This window comes from Rhinolophus ferrumequinum, chromosome 23 (assembly GCF_004115265.2).
Source record: "Rhinolophus ferrumequinum isolate MPI-CBG mRhiFer1 chromosome 23, mRhiFer1_v1.p, whole genome shotgun sequence".
Taxonomy (NCBI): Eukaryota; Metazoa; Chordata; class Mammalia; order Chiroptera; family Rhinolophidae; genus Rhinolophus; species Rhinolophus ferrumequinum.
Genome location: NC_046306.1, coordinates 35,252,484 through 35,268,787, shown reverse-complemented (window position 1 = coordinate 35,268,787; position 16,304 = coordinate 35,252,484). Strand labels below are relative to the sequence as shown.

General features: G+C 35.8%; 1 protein-coding gene and 1 pseudogene across 2 annotated transcripts in view; one reads left to right on the top strand and one right to left on the bottom strand.

Moving 5' to 3' along the window:
* MACROD2 (mono-ADP ribosylhydrolase 2) overlaps nt 1-16,304 on the bottom strand; it is a 2,095,255-nt gene that overhangs the window by 1,170,012 nt on the left and 908,939 nt on the right. The window lies entirely within an intron of this gene.
* LOC117016237 (60S ribosomal protein L4-like) lies at nt 2,679-10,504 on the top strand (annotated as a pseudogene).

Genomic DNA, 16,304 nt, shown 5'->3' with positions numbered 1-16,304 from the left:
CAGGCTCAGAAAGGTAAGTAACAAGTGTCACCTGGTATCAGAATCAGACTTCTTATTCAGGCAATAACTTACCCCAACCTCAGGCAGCTTGAAACAAAAGACAACCCTATTGGCTTTATGAATATCAAGTTTGTGACCTAACATCATCAGTCAAATTGTTCCTTAACACTTACTATCTTCTCCATCCTTTAACTTACCCAGATTAAAAGCCCTGGGCAGCCTCTCACTGTTAGAGAGAACCCCTCTTCTCCCAGTGGCTTGAGCATTCCCCAGCCTGGTTCCAACAGGGAACAGTAGTTAACAAGAAAGTTAAGGCTGAAATCACTGAGACAGGGAACAAGCGCTACCAAGCCTCCAGCCTGACACCCCCCAGCTCTTCGGAACTTGCGCTCTTTTGATAATGAGGTCTCATCCCCGCACAGTATTAAATCTACCACCTCTGTGTAATCATCCAGAATATTAAAAAAAATTCAAATCTTCAATTCTGATTTCTCTTTTGACTGGTAGACTTATATTTGCAGTGTCAGAACCTATAGGCACTTCAAATTCATCATGCCACTGAATTCCTCATCCTTCCTCATGAAGCTGCCCTTTTATCTGAAATCAGTACCATTCACCCATTTGACTCTTGTAGTGTTGTCTCCTTGACAGGTAGACTGACGCATAGAAAGCAGGAGCCAAATTAAAAGCAAAGATTTGCTGTCACCTTACTGTAGACCTTCCTCTCTTGGTTGAAATAATGTAATAAATCCCCATGTTCCCTAACATAAGTCCCATCCCTTCCAATACATTCTCCATATTCCAACAAGTGTTCGTGCTCTAAAAATATACTTTTGATCATGTTGATCAAAAGCTTTCAGTGCTTTCTACTGACTTTTAGCAGTGGTTTGTAAATTGGCTTCCAAGTTCAGGGATGTGCTTATATGCAAAAGTGACTATGTGAGAAGGCCTTGAGCTCTCAGCAGACTGCTAAATGGGACAGTGATCCCAAAATAATGAATACAAAACAAAAACAAAAACAGACAAACAAAAATACACCCTGGAAATAAAAAAAAATAAGTTCCAAACGTTTCTGGGGGGATATACAAAGTCCTTCATAGTCTAGTCCCTACCGATCTCTCCTATTTCTTCTCACACCACGCATCGCCTCAGACCCATTCTCAAACCGTACTTAATTTTGTGCTGTCTCCTATTTTCCTTCTTTGTCTTTACATTCTCTTTTCGTTGTGCCTTCGTTATTCTTTCTTCATTTTTGGTCCAGCAAACTATATCTTTCAAGACCTAGTTTGTGAATCACCTTCTCAATGAAACCCCCCAGAATGACTAGGTAGACTGATCACTCCTTCCTAAACCATGTGCTCTATTCTAGTACTTGCCACATTGTATACAATTATGTGTTTATGTGTCAGCCTACTTTTCCATGGACTTTTCAATAACAGAGTCTGGACCTTAATCTATTTCATCTCCACAAAACCCTCAAAAATGTTCATTGAATTAATAAACAAACACTGCAGCCTGTGATTGGAGACAGGGGCTGAAATCTTTACAGAATACCTTGGATTGAAAAAACAGTTTTGTTTTAAGTCCTGAGAATACTTACAAAAGAAATAAGAAATATACTTGGAGACAATAATAGAAAATAACTTTTAAGTAATCTAAGTCCACATGTTAGTTTTGAAAGAGCATTATTGAATACTATGTTGGCATATTATATATTTATTTACTCTCAACAAAACAAAAAATTAACTTTCTTAGTGGACTGGCTGATATTTCCGCTAAACCCTGTTCACCAAAAGAGAAGCAAGCTATTAGCACACGTTATATCATAGTGTGGTCACTGCTACTGCTGACTTGAGCAAAATGAAGACATAACTATCTTTATAACTCTCACAAGTAAGAAGGGGGATTTCCTTCCTACGGTGTTTGCCCGAAAATAAGACCTAGCTGGACAATCAGTTCTAATGCGTCTTTTGGAGCAAAAATTAATATAAGACTCAGTCATATTATATATATATATATATTATATCATATCATATCATATCATATCATATCATATCATATCATATCATATCATATCATATTATATTATACCCGGTCTTATATTATAGTAAAAGACCAGGTCTTATATTATTTTTTGCTCCAAAAGACGCAATAGAGCTAATTGTCCTGTTAGGTCTTATTTTGGGGGAAACACGGTAATTTTACTTTGTATACAGTGACAAACAATATTTTCTTTTTATAAAGGCATTACTTTTCACCAGTTATCCTTGCTTACTTGTTTCTCTTGGATGATATTTTCACTTCCGTTCTTTTAGAAAAATGGAAGTACCAGGTGAAACGAAAAACACAACAAAAAATTAGAAGAGAAACAACATGGGTGGGGAAAGTGCAACAAAGGAGAAATGGGAAGTGAGGTGAGGATTGGGAGAGGCCCAAGGAAGAATCAAGACATTATGGATAGAGTGAGTCAGTAGCTGAGGATCTGGGTAGGCAGGATGTCTCTGTGAACGAATGAGATACAGCTCATGTCCCCATCACAAGGGATGAAAGGGAGACCAGCAGAGAAGCAAAACCCAGAATCTGAAGGCTATGACAATGTATGGGGTGGAGCCCAGGTAAATAGCAGTAGGGTAGGTCCAACAAAGGGAATAGGGATGGCTTTTCCTATGGGAGCCACCTGGTTGAAAGGAGGGTGGCCGTCTCCTGTCCCCACCATGGCATGTGCTCGCCCACTGACATCAGTGCATTCTGAAAAGGGGGAATCATCTGGCAAAAATGTCACTTGCCTGCCGTGTTCAAGGCTCCCATTCAAACCAGATTTTGTGACTTTGTTCACACCAGGTTGCTCAAAAACAATGGATAGCCCTGTGCTGTCAGTGAATTAGCAGGTCATTGAACCAGTGCTGAGTTGTGGGGTCCTGGCAGAGCCGTGGCTCGAATTCCCAGAGTTCAGGCAGTAGGATTCATCATTCTGGCCAGAGAGCTTTTGGCAATATGTGTCAATGGGGCCTGCATTTTGTACCAACAAAAACCTGGCGCTGTTGGCACCTCAGAGTGACACAAACACAGAAGTGACATGCCATCTCTGCTCTGCCTGCTGCCTCGGCCTTACCAGTGCTGGTTATGTCTAAAGATCATCATATTGAGGACATTCCTGAACCTCCTTTGGTGGCTGAAGATAAAGCTGAAGGCTACAAGAAGAACAAAGAGGTTGTTTTGCTCCTCAAGAAACTTAAAGCCTGGAATGATATAAAAATGTTGTTACCACCTCTGAGCGGGTGAGAGCTGGCAAAGGCAAAGTGAGAAATCTTCATTGTGTCTAGCTCAGGGAATCGTGCATCAAATCTATAATGAGGACAATGGCAAAGCCTTTCAGAAACATCTCTGGAATTCTCTGCTTAGTGTAAGCAAACAGAACATTTTGAAACTTGCTCCTAGTGGGCACGTGGGCCATTTCTGCATTTGGACTGAAAGTGCTTTCCACAGGGTAGAGGATCTGTGTGGCACTTGGCGTAAAGCTCCCTCCCTCAAGAGTAACTACAACCTTCCCACGGCACAAGATGCTTAATACAGACCTTAGCAGAATCTTGAAAAAGCCCAGAGATTCAAGAGCCCTCTGAGCACCACGGAAGAAGATTCATCGCACAGTCCTGAAGAAGAATCCGCTGAGAAACCTGAGAAGCATGCTGAAGCTAAACCCACATGCAAAGACCACGCACTGGGAAAACCCATTCTTCTTCGCCAGGCCAAGAACCTCCAGCTCTTGCGTGGATAAAGCAGCAGCAGCTCCAGAAACCAAATCAGAATGAGAAATGTGTTCCAGGCAAGAAGCCGTGGTAGGGAAGAAAGGAAAGAAGGTTGTTGGTGCTACAAAGCAGAAGAAGCCTTTGGTGGGAAAAAAGTCTGCAGCTACCAAGAAACCAGCAGCTGAGAAACCCACCATAGGAAAAAAAAAAGAAGCTTGTGGCATAAACTTAAATTGGCTTATTCCGTATATGTCAAAATCACTTTGGACAGCTATTTTGAATAAAAACCTGATCAAAGAGGCAGTGAGACACAAAGGAGAGAGAGAGAGAGAAAGAGAGAGAGAGAGAGAGAGAGGGAAATAGGGATGTTCCAACAGATGTAGAACAATAGTGACTCTAGAGAATGTAATATTCAGAGATGGCTTTGAGAGTGTTAGGGCAGGATGAAATCTTGGTCCCATTCATTTGCTGTCTATGGGAAAAAAATGGATGATGGAAAGGTCAAGTAAAATATTCAAGGTCATAGATGTCATTCTGCTTCTTGGAATTCTTGTCCTTTCTCAGCTTAATCATATCACTCTTTCCTAACAGAATAAAGTCCAATGCTAGAATGGCTTCAATTTCTTCACTTTTCAATTTTATCTCACAGTATTCGTCATCATTTATTCCTTAATTTTGTCGGGACATATCCTGTGCTTTTTCCTGCCTCTCCTCTTCTTTCTGAATAGAATGTTAGTTCTTCTTTCTGAATGGAATGCCTCTTCCTTCTATCCACTTCTTGAAATTCTGATTTTAAACGCAATTTAAGAGCCAGGGAGTTTTAAATGTCCAAAACATTTTCTTGAATTTCCTCCCTTCCAAGAAATAATTTTCCTTATTTTAAAACCATATCTCACTTTGTGGTATTTCTCCTATGTACATATCACCTTGTATTATGACTCTTTGTTCCCATAATCAGGTAGTAAACACTTTAACAAAAATCAAGCTGTCTTAATATTTTGTGTCCACCATAGCTCAGATCTTATACATATTAAAAGTCTAACAGTGTTTACTCAAGGAATGGATAAATATAATGAAACTATTAAATCTCAGCAATCAGCACATTTCCTATCTTTTAGTTATCTGTATTTTCTTTTTCTGTGTAATGGGGGCTCTCAAGAGTACATCAAGCTTCTTTATATATATGTATACATATATATTATTATATATATTTATATATATTACATATGTATATATAATATCAATTACATATATATGTCATATATATTACATATGTATATATTATATATATTTATATATTATATATGTTATATATTTTTATAAATTTCATATTTATAGATTTTATATATATATTTTATTGCATAACATATATAGTAATACATATGTTTTATATATATATACAGTGTTTAATGGTGTATATATATATACACACTCATATATATATATATATATACACATACATATATACACACTCCATTAAACACTGTATACCATTAAACACAAGTATACCATTAAATGCTGACTACATGCCAGATCATATATGAGTATAATCTCATTTTATTATTTACAATCATCCAGTTTGATTAATAGCTAGTATTACTCCTAGTGTACGTACAAAGTAACCAAGATTTGAAGAGGTTGAATAATTTGCTTAAGGGTCATTTAGATATTAAATGGCATTACTAAAATTTGAAACCAGATGATTTCAAAGTCCATGACACAGCAAACAAATTATGAGTTTAGCTCTACTGTTGTAAATTTCAACTCCGCAGAACTTTCTTTAGTTATACACACTGGCAAACAGACACATACACATATTCATGTACATGTGTAAGTGTGTGTGTATATACATCTATATGCATATTTATGTATACATATACATGCACATATATATTCTAATTATAGTCTTGATATAATATTTTAATTAAGCACAGTCATTTATCAAAGGGATATCTCATTTTTAGTTCTCTCATAAAAATTATTTTATAAGGATAAAATCAGTGAATAATACCAATTATATGATCAAATACACAGATGTCTCCTATTTTTATATGAATGAGTCACATAAATCACAGATACTAGATCACAAGTAAATTGTAGGAAAAAAATCAATCTATGCTTTAGCAAAATTTGATCCTATCCAACAACATTCAATTATTGCCAGGTCTACAAAATGCACACTGATTCATTCAAGAGCCAACTTTGTAACCTATTTAGGAGCCTACCCCAAACCTAATATTTCAAGGGTCTTTGGTAGAGGTAGACATGGAATCACAGCCTCTCACATGAGTCCGGTGACTGCCTGTACCAGGCAGAAACTTCTTGTTATTTATCAAAATCTCTATCTCCCTTCTTTCTGGGTACTGAACTGGACACTTCCTAGTTTCCCTTGCAATTTAGGGTAGCCCTGTGATTATATTCTGGTCAAGAAAATATGAGAGAATATCATAAAGTTTTCTTGTTTGTTCCTTCATGCTTTCATCCCTTCAGCCAGATAAATATAAATATCCAGAGAAATCATGGAAGCCATGCACTGGTAGTAGGAAAGCCTCCATCAACCTTGGTTCCTAAATAACTATGTGTAACAGATCTTCCCCCAATTCCTGTTAAATAGGAACACCAACCCACATTGGACTGTGATATGAGCACCTAATAAAGCTCTGTTGTATTAAGCTTCTGAAATTTGGGGGTTATTTGTTACTGCATCTAACATTATCCTAATACATATTGCAATCTCTTAACAGATGGAGTGCTTCCAGATTGAACTGTTTTTACTTCTACTTTTTCTGAATAAGGTTTTAATGATTGAATTTTAAAAACAATAACCAAAGTACACTACTGATGAAATATAAACAAATTCAATTATGCATTTAAATTAATTTCAAGCATAATTCTATGTTATTGCCAGTCTATCTTTATTAGGAGTTGATAAGAATTCTGTGATCCAACAGGGTTAATTACATCATGTCAGCCTTGTTCCTAGTTTTTGATCATGTTCATCTGTCCTCTGCTTCCGTGTTCTTCAAATAAATCTAGTAGGAAACCTTCAGATATCCCCTCCATTACTTACAGTTCACTTCTTGTACTGTATGGGTTTTGCTGACAAAAGCGCAAAAAAAGTGACTCTGACCTTTCCTTGTTTTATTGCATCTCTTATTTTTCTACATGGCACCCTCTGAATTTACCTTTCATGGTTTTTTTGTTTGTTTGTTTGTTTGTTTGTTTTCCTCCTCTTCAGACTTGGAACTTCCATTTATGTACTGTGTTCTGTATTCCTCATGTTGAGATCATGGAATTCCTTGAGTCCATCCCAGCTTTTGCTCTCAAGGTTCAACTTTGTTTTTAGATAGGTTTTAGAGCATGTACTTCCCTTAAAGTCACTACTGGGGCTCCATAGCTACAAAGCCTATAGTTTTTCAATCTTTCTCAGCATGTTCTAGCTACCCTGCCTTTCTTCTCAGACAGTGGGTCTTTGGCCACCCTGACCACAAACTTACTCTCATTCCCACTCACATTGACTTATAGAACTAATTTGACTTTGAGCTCTCTGGAAAAGGTCATTTTTTCACCCTTGTGGGATGGGAAGGGAAAATGCTTGTTTTTCTAAAAGAATGTCATAGGAAGACTATTTAAAAAGAGCATAGAACATAGTTTCTCTGATGCCAACTCTTGCTTCAGTATGAATTATTTTCACTTTTGCACCAGCAAGGCAAGGAACAAAGTAACTCACCTATGGTCTGCTGCCCACATGCCAAGTTTGGCTGACAGACATTACTTAGAAAATGAAGGGTAAAATGGGGCTTCTCTCTACTTAAAAAAACTTAACTGCTAGTCACAAGTTCCAAAACATAAAACACACAAATAAGTATAGTCATGATTGATTTATGAAAATTTGATTTAAAAAATATTCCTAAAATGATTAAATTAAAGGTTAATGTTCTACAATAAAGAAGCATAATTCTCTTTACAAAAGGCCCCTCGATATTTCCATTAAATTAGAAGCTCTTAACACATGTAAAATGTTAGTTGTTCTACTTATTGCAGTTGGTCTTCAGACCATCTTTTCATGAACATATCTACTATTGGCTGTTTAGAATGAGTTTCAGTGTGCATATTTTTTGCACTAATTTTGTGTAATTATTTTGACATATACTTAAAAATTGCATTTCCAATTTTTTGCTACGTTTCTGAAAGGAACTTGTGCAATAGTTAAATGAAGCAAAAGGCAACCAAACTGATAGATATACAACCCTACAATCCAAAAGAACCTTAAGTTTTCAAGATATCTATTCCAATGTATCAAGGCAAATGAGGCAAGAGAAACTGTCCCAGGGCATTAGATGTACATCCTGGTTTTGGTTTTGATGTATTTATTTTGTCTTCTAAAATAACAATATTTATTTTCTTTGAGTGGTTTTAATAATTGTTTTAAAAATACAAAGACTACTTTAAATATACCACACATTGTAATGTATAAGTTCTTGTGACACAAAGTCATGCATTTAGATAATTTCCAATACTTGAACTATAAAGTATTTGAAAGAGAAATTTTCATGAAATTACAAATAATAGCTCATAACCTAAAAGAATATATGCTAAGGCTTGTCAAGGGTTTCAAAACAAGTGTTTGCTGTTGTTGTATTAACTTCAATTACTTAGAATACTATCTGCTTTTAAAAGAGTATTTGTACATTTGTTTTTAATTCTATGTTTATTTGAAAAGCATTATAATATTTAAGGGAAAGACCAAGAATGTCATGAATAGTCCTTTTACCAGTATTTTTGGAAAATGAAAACAACTGCTTTACATTAAAGGATTGCAGGAACTCCATTTACAGCTTTCAATTTGGAAATATTTCTTTTAAAAAGAGCTCAAAAACTTTATTTAATGCTGAATAGCATCTTAAGTACTTTTTTAAAGTATAGTAGCATTGTATATATCTAATATAAACAAAAATTAAAACATTTTTATATCAAATAATACTATCTTCCATCAGAGCCCTTGGAAGGAAATTTGAGAGAATATAATAAATGCTTTTGGAATTAAACTGCTCCTGTTTTTAAAGACATCCTTTTGGCTACATCCATATATGTAGTGAAATGTTTTCTTGTACGAGATCTAAATTACTTATTGAAATAAAAAGCCTCCGTTAATTCTGTCTGAGTGTTACTATAATAGTATTTCACTGATAATTAATGCAATACTGAAAGATATCAGAATTTGCCTAAATTTTCTAGTACTTTAGAGCACATCCATTAAGAAGATCTGAAATAAACTGGAAAAAGAAGGGCAAATTAAACCCAAAGCAAAGCAAAATAAATAATAATGATTAAAGCAGAACTAAGTGAAACAGGGAATGAATTTAAAAAGGGGAAAATCAATAAATCCAAAAGTATGTTATCTGAAAAGTTTGAAAAAAATTGATAAACATTTACTAAACTGATAAAGAAAAAAGAAGAGTCAAATTACTAAAATTAAGAATTAAAAAGGGGTCATTCCTACTGACTTTGCAGAAATAAAAGGGATTTTAGGGGAATACTATGAGCAATAGTACACCAACAAATTAGATAACCTAGATGAAATTACCAAAAAAAAAAAAAAAAAACGAAAGAAAATCTTAGAGAACTACACACTACTGAGTTGACTCCAGAAGAAACGGAAAATCTGAATAGACCTGCAACAAGTAAAAGATTGAATTTGTATTCAAAACACTCCCCACAAATAAAAACCCAGGCCTAGGTAGCTTCACTGGTGAATTCTATTACACATTTGGAGAAGAATTACCACCAACTCTTCCAAAATACAAAAGAGGAAGCACTTCCCAGCTCATTCTACAAAGTATTATCCTGAGAGCAAAAGTAGACAAAAATATCACACACAGAAAAGAAAACTACAGACCAATACCCCATATGAATATAAATGCAAAAATTCTCAGCAATTTACTAACAAATCAAATCCAGCAGCTTATAATAAGAGTTATAATCATGACCAAGTGAGATTTATCCCAGGAATTCAAGGTTGGCTTAACATATGAAAATCTATCAATGTAATATACCGGATTGATACAAGACAAAAACCACACAATCATCTCAATAGATGCAGAAAAAGTATTTGACAAAGTCCAGCACACTTTCATGATAAAAATACAATGAGCTAGGAATAGAAAGGAATTTCTTCCACCTAATAAAGGGCATCCAGTAATTCCTTGAGTTTCCTCAAGAAACAGTTAGATTCCAAAAGCATTTTGTCAGTTTTAGCCCTGAAATTTAGATGCATGTGTAATCCTCAATGGTCAACCAAGTCTGCACAGTTATATATTCCTTGGTTTTAATGATTCTTTAACTCCAGAAAGGACTCAATATTTCAAGTAACTCATATGCAGGGGTAGCTATTTAAGAAGTTATTATAGGTTGAATTATGCCCCCCTTCAAAAAATGTTAGAATCCTAATCCCCAGTACTTCAGAAAGTGACCCACTTTGACATATAGTCTTTGCAGAGGTAATCAAGTAAAAAGAAGTCATTAGGGTGGTCTTTAATCCAATCTGATTGGTGTCCTTACAAAAGAGAGGTTTGGACCCAGATGTGCACAGAGGACGAACAACACCACATGAAGATGACAGCAATGATTGGGATGATGCTTCCACAAGTCAAGGAATGCCCATTACTGCTGGCAACCCACGAGAAGCTGGGAGAGAAGCATGGAACAGATTCTTCTTCACAGTCCTCAGAAGGAACCTTAATCAGACAGACTTCTAGCCTTCAGAAGTGTGAAACAACTTTTTGTTGTTCAGCCACTTAGTTTGTGGTGCTTTGTTATGGTAGCCCTGGCAACCTAATACAGAAATACTCAGTAAATATTTATTCATTGTGAAACTCCTGGCAAAATAAGCAGAAAGAAATGATACTGATTGTAGAATACAGGTTGAGAAACAAGGCAACTGTTTGCCTTTTTCTAAACTTGAAAATATCAGAAGTGTGTACACAAAAGAGAGGCTGGCAGGCAGTTCAGGAACAATAATAATTGTGCCTTTGCTATAATAGGAAAAATCCTGGAGAAAGGTGACATCGACACTCAGGTGAGGTTAGGGATATTGATAATAGCCTTATTTACTTCATATGTCTATGGTCTTCAAAAACAAAGAGAAAAATAAACTAGTAAAAAAGTCATGATTTAACAGAGAATTTTCCTGGTCTTGCACCTCTGTTGTTCTGTGGATGTCCAGCAATAGCACTCCCTGCCTACCTGGGAGTGATCCTCCACTGTGTGGGCTCTGGTGGGAAAAAGCCAATGGACCAGGGAACCAGAGAATTGCCACATGGCCTCAACTCAGGCAATCAACGATTTCTGCTTAGAACTTGGCCGTGTCGGAGAATGGTGGAAAGAGTTGAGGAGAGTTGAGAAATGATGTTTGGCAGAGCAGAAAGACCAGCAACAGCCAGAAGCAAGTGTCCAGTGGAGGTGGAGCCAGCAGCAGAGTGTCCTAACCAGACTACGACAGCGAGGAACAGTACATCACGGGTCTTACTATCTTGTTAGGGAACCCAAATTTCGGCTTGGTTCTCCTGCATTTTTGCCCAGTCAGTGATTAGCCTTCCACATTCTTCCATTTAACTAGCCAGAGGCAATTTCTGTTGCTTGAAAAGAAGCCTGATGTGAATCACTAAAATTACTACGTAAATTCCAGGTGCTGAAACTAGGATCTGGTATTACTTTCTATAAGCAAAAATCATTTTTGTTTCCTTATATATCTGAACCTCTTTTTGGGGACATTAAAAAAAGAAATATTTGGAGGATCATATTCTGCACGTAAAATTGACCAGAAAAGCACATTATTTTAAAAACTAATTAAGGGAGATTTAACTTTTTTAAAAAAACGTATAATGAAGTGAACCTCAGAATTTGATAGGACTGTAATTATCCCCTTAAAATTCAATTTTCTTAGACATCCACCTTCAAAAGGAATGCAGCACAATCCGACTGGGATTGAAACCTGTCTGCAGTCAGTCCATAGAAATGCATCTGCCTCAGACAGACTCGCTCATCTTGTCAAGCAAAGAAAAATCTCATAATCACTTTTCGCACCCCCAGGTCTTCCAATTCTCAAAATAATGTACCAAACGACTCAGGAAGAGCACGTGAAGCGGGGCTCTGTGTGGTCAGTCTACTGTAACCTCGTGCAGGTGGAGACCTCATCACCGCAGCGAAGGGTCATAAAACCTCAAGGGTCATACAGACTCATCTTGCAGTACAAACTCAAGCCAAATGCCTATCTGTTTCCACAGGTTATTTAGTTATTTATTCATTTATTTTTTATTTTTACCTAAAAAGGAACTAGCTACACAATTATAATTACCTGGTAACTGTAAACAAATCAATGCGACAGGTTTTTTTCAATGCGACAGATTTTTTTCAAGGCGATTAAAAACACTTTATGCTGGACTAGAACACAGTGGGATTCATCATGTGGACTGGCATTTTGCCTGCAGCCATATGCCATCTGTCATTTTCTTTAATGAAGTTTGCATCAATTTACAGGAAGCACCAAATGCTAAATAACTGGTAGAATCACTTCACACAATCAATGTTTAATGTCGCTTTTTTGTGGAAACTCATCAGCTGAATGCATATAAGGAAAACTTTCTGAGGGTCTGGTTCCTAGGCTATAAGAGTATCAGAATAAGTTGCTTGGAAGCAAAATGTTGAAGTGAGAAGGTCTGAGTTCATGAACTGGGGCTAACAAATAAACAAAACGGGAGAAATCTACTAACCTTTCAGAATTGTATTTAGAAGTTTTGGAAGAAGGCGGGGAAAAGGTAATGATATGACTAACTCAATTCAAAACAAATGCCCCTTTTTAAAAGATTAGTAGCAAACATATTCCTCTTCTTTCCAAACGTTATTGGTCTACTTGACTTAACTCATTTTCAATTACTTTTGTTAAAGAGACAGATATAAGGTAAATAGTGATATCCAAGCTTAAATTTATTTGGAATTGACTTAATATTTCAAAATATTTTAAAACTCTCTTCTTTTATCTTCCAAGGTTTTTACCCTAATTTTTCTGAACCTTGTTTAAAAAATAAATTATAAAGTATTTCAAACAGAAAGGAATTTAACCTAAAGTAATAAGGGGATCACTAGCCATATTTGACAGATGGCAACATTTGTCTATATTCTTCAGGTTTCTCTTTTTTTAAAAAAAAAGATAAAAGATTGAAGATTCTGGTAAAGCTGATGTGTATTGTTGTTCAGCTCCATGATTCCCCTTGTCCCTAGTCCACAAAAGCAATCTGCCCCTATATTCCCCTTTCCTTTACCGTTGCTATATGGATGTTTACTTTTACTGCATGGCACTTGCATGGAAATTTTGCACTCTAGACCACCCCTTCCACAGATGCTCACACACTACCAGAATCTTTAGCCCCCAGTCTAGAACTACACAGCAAAACAGTGATTCATGCCTTATAACTCACCAAACCTAATTGTAGGGATGTAGATTAAGGAAAAACCTAAGCAACCACGTAGACTCCTTTTCTCCTGCTATTTCGTCCTATTTCCTCCTACTCTCCACTATCAGTATTTTTCCAACACAAAACCCTTAGGACTTTCCTCTTTTCTCAGCCTTTAGCTTTAAATTGTTCCCACACAGAATATTTTCTCATCTAGTTTTAACTCCTTCCATTTTCCTGAGCTGCAGCTGGGTATTCTTTCAAATCTCCGTATCTAAAACCTGACTCCTCTTTTCCCCAACCACCTTCAGAAACTCCACCATCCTATTTTGTATTAATAGAATCTTTATACTTCAAGTTTCTTAAACTTGTTAATTTTATTTAAACTCTTGCAATCCTCTAGCCTGCCTTTTTTGATTGCAATCAATCATTTACCAGTAGCTTAGCAGCATATTTTTAAATGTTTTACATCCATTTATTATCTTCCATTTTCTCTGTCATCTCCCTGGTTTACATGTGAGTCACCTCATCCATAGTAGTTAAACACGGATATGTGTCCCAACAAAGCTACATTCCATGGGGAATTCTCCTCAAGTGGAAAGAGGTTAAATGTTGCTCATACACTAATAAAACAATAAATTCCCATTACATCCTTAAATACCCCTTTGAGACTATCAGTTTCTTGCTCAAAAGCAATTACATAGTAACAAATGTTATAGCAGAAGAGGTCCTAGATAATACAACCATCCTTTATTTGGTACTTGTTCTTTACCATGCACTTTTATAGACACTACAAACATTGGCACGTTTAACCCTCATGATAACCTGGTAAAGTAGTCATTGTTTCCCATATTACCTAGATGAAGTTCCTGAGGCCTAGAGATACTAGTTAATTTTCTTAAAGCTAGTTTGGAAAGCCATTTGAGAGTTTCAAGGTAAAATAAAAATGTGCAGTATATATAATTCAGGAATTCTACATTTAGGTGTGAAAGCCTAGAGGAGCTCTCACACATGTGCACAAGTAGACATGTATGAGATTGTTCATAACACAATTCTTTACAATTGAAAGAAAAAATTTGGAACAACTTACAATGACAAGCAATCAGAGAATGGATAAGCATATTACTATATATTTATATACTATAAGACTATTTAGCAATTAAAAAGCACAATGTAGGTTTATACATGTCAGCCTGAATACATTACCCCCCCAAAAAAATTGTGGGGGATAAACAGGTTACAGAGAGATATAACAGAATACTCTTTATGTGAACTTAAACATTCCCAAAATAGCATATTATCTAGTACAACACATGAGGTCCGATAATTAAGTTCGTGAACTTGTTGCAATGATGTTGCTAACCTTTTTTGATATCAGAGGGATTACTCATTATGAATTTGTACCAACTGGATGAATAGTTCATCAAGTTTACTACTTGGGAGTGCTGAAAAGGCTGTGTGAAAAAGTTAGACGATCTGAACTTTTTGCCAACAATTCATAGCACTGTGGGGGAGTTTTTAGCCAGTTGACAAATAACTGTATTGGAACACCCTCCCTACTCATCTGATCTGGCCCACAATGACCTTTTTCTTTACCTTAAAATAAAGGAAATATTGAAAGGAAGACATTATGAGGACGTTCAGGATATCAAGGGTAATACGACGACAGCTCAGATGGCCATTCCAGAAAAAGAGTTCCAAAAATGCTTTCAAGGGTGGACTAGGCACTGGTATTGGTGCATAGCTTCCCAAAAGGAGGGATTCAAAGATGACCCTAGTGATATTCAACAAGGAGGTATTTAGCACTTTTTCTAGGATGAGTTCATGAACTCATTTTTCGGACCTCGTTATATGTAATAAAAACATGAAAATATGGATAAGAGATTACATGCCAATTTTTTTTATTTCCGGTCCCTATGCGGAGGAAGGGGAATAGGTTTCTGGATGGGTGCAAAGATACAAACTTAAATTAGTAATATTACATACACACGAGATCTGAAACTAATATGGCAAAATGTTAATAGGATTAAACCTTGTTAAGGACTTCATCTTTTTTCTATAATATTTGCTATTTGGTATATTATCATATTTTTAAATAAAAAATCTATCTGGGAAAATATTAAATCCAATATCACTGATAAATCCCTGATGCACTAGATTGATAAAAATATTAACACTATCCCTGAAACTAACAGAAAAAAATTAACACTCAGAGAAAAGAAATGAGTACTTAACTCTTACATGACAATAGATTTTCTTCAGATAAAAGGAGACGTAAACATGAATGAAAATCATGTTAGATTTGACTCTATCAGTAGTATAGAAGCAAAAATCACAATAAGCAAAATTAAAATGCATAGGATAATCTGAGAATATTTGTAAGAAATAGGAGTGCTATGTTTGTGCCTTCCCATATGTTGAAGCCCTGACCCCCAAAGTGATAGTATTTGGAGGTGGATCCTTTGGGAGGTAATTAGGTTTAGATGAGAAGGTCTGGTCCTCTTGATTGGATTACTGTCCTCATAAGAAGAGTAAGAGACCAGAGGTCTCTTTTCCTTCCATCTGCCAAGGAAGGACGCAGCAAGAAGGTACTGTCTTCAACCCAGGAAGAGGGTCCTTATGAGAAACCAAACCTGTCAACATCTTGTTCTTGCGATTCCCAGCTTCCAGAATTGTAAGAAATAAATGCCTGGTGTTTAAGCCGCTCAATCTAAGGTATTTTGTTATAGCAGCCAGAGATGACCAAGATAATGAGATAAAAGTGTAATATAATGTATACGTTAATCACTCTTATAAATCTTATACATAGGGTGTAGGAAGCCCAATAGAAAAATGTTGATAGCTTATAAACTTATAATTCATAACAGAAAAAATATAACTAGCCTGTATTCAATTAAATCTTATTAAAAATAAAATAAATATAATTTAAAGTTACTTTCAATTATAATTTATAACCATAACTTATCCTTGTGAAATAAGCAAAGACAAAACAAAATGTATAATATTAAAGGTCGGTAAGACATGTTAATTTCATATTCAAATATTCTGAAAAAAAACGAGAGCTTTAAAAATCTCTAAGAAAGTCATACCCATTAGAATGGCCACT